Below are 1,799 nucleotides of genomic sequence, written 5' to 3' on the forward strand. Positions count from 1 at the left end.
GGGGCGGGGAGCCGGCGGCCCCCGACGGCGCCTCCCCCAGAGACGGGGTGTGTCCCAGGTGGGGTCCCAGGCCCGGCCCTGCTCCCCGCCCCGCAGGCCTCTCCACGGATGGCCGCGCGCGCGCCTAGTGCGCCCCGATTCCTCGCTGCCTCGTGCATCGTGGGCCGCACAGCGGCGGTGGCAGCGGGGGCTGCTGCTGAGGCCGGAAGTGCCTCCAAGGAGAAGGCGCCTCCTGCACCCAGACACGCGGGTAGGCGACACACACGCACCCCCACTGCTCCATGCCGCGCCCCCACTCATTCCGAAAGACTGCCACCCGCGGTCCCAGGGTCTAAGGACGCGGTGGAGGTGGGTGGGCCAGGGGCGGGTGGCCTCCTTGAACGGCAGCTGCTGTGGTTTTAGTGTTCCCAGCTCAGCAAACACATAGAACTTAAGTTTCGCAAAATTGCCAGCATCCCCTCCCCCCCAAGCAGCTCAGCACTCAGAGACCGCCCCTCCCAACCCGGTAGGCCCCCACGGGCTGGATTTTTTCGGGAGCACCACTACACCGGCTAGTTAGGATGGTTCCCCTAATGGTTTATGGAAATGGGATTACCACTAGGTGGACAGCTTTTATTGTTGGGTTGTTTTGTTGTTTTTGAGTCGGGGACTCACTGTGTAACCTCGAACTTACAGAGATCCACCTGCCTCTACCTCGGGAGTGCTGGAATTAAAGGCGTGCACTCCCACACTCCCCACAGGGACAGCGTTTTTTAAACCCTTGTTTAAGAGGCCCAGGATAAAGGATTTTGCTGCCCAAGTCTGACATCCTGACCCCCAACCCAAGGTGGAAGGAGAAATCCAACTGTCCTCTGGCCTCTCTGCACGCACGCGCGGGCACACACTAAATAGCTCTGGCTAACCTTGAACTCACAGAGGTCAGCCCGCCCACGTGGGCAACTCCAGTGCGGGGATTAAAGGTGTGGGCCACCACACCCAGTTTAGTTGGGGGGACTTTTGTAGAACAACAAAACTCCTCGGGGTCAGGAGAGGCCCTGGGGCAAAGGGCTGTGGTGCAGGGTAACCTGAGGCCTTTGGGCCGAGAGGAAAGCTTTTGCAGCCGCCCCTCAGGCTTCTCTAGAGACTCTGACACCATCCCTGTACTTGCCTCACATTCTCTGGGCCAGCCACACACCACACAGCACGGACCTTCTCCGAGTCTCTGCCTCTTCAGCTGTCCAGCAGGCCAGGTCGCCTGTCCTGGCACACAGGTGGGACTGACCCTCAGAAGACCCTGACCAGGCTACCTGGGTCACCAGTCCAGCTGACCCCAGCAGCTTTGCCTTTCAGGGGCTAGCTAACTCGACAACATTCACAACTACAGCAGCCATGGGGGGGTAGGGGTTCCCATGCACCCTGCCCAAAGAGTTTGCTCCTGGAAGATTCCAGGCCTCTGGGTTCTTAAAATATCAGTCAGGTTCTAGCATCCTTTGACCCCAAAGACCTCAGAATTCTGAGTCCTTATTCTTTCTCCCCAACCCCCTCCCCGGGGTTTGATATAGCCCAACCTTGAACTCCTGAAAAGGCTGAAGATGACCTCGAATCTCTGACGATCCTGGCTCCTCATCCTAGAAGCTGGGATTACAGATGTACACCTTCTGTTTATCTGGCTCCTTACTTGGGACACTCGGTTGTTCCTCTGCCACCAGAAACCACGTGCCCTTTAAGTCCTGCTGCACCTGTTCCAGGACAAGCCACCAGATGGACCGTGGTGGCCACAGCCTGAGGATGTACTTCTAGATGTATCTCTGCAGTGTCGT

The sequence above is a fragment of the Microtus ochrogaster genome, chromosome 10 (genome assembly GCF_000317375.1).
Source record: "Microtus ochrogaster isolate Prairie Vole_2 chromosome 10, MicOch1.0, whole genome shotgun sequence".
NCBI classification, from domain to species: Eukaryota; Metazoa; Chordata; class Mammalia; order Rodentia; family Cricetidae; genus Microtus; species Microtus ochrogaster.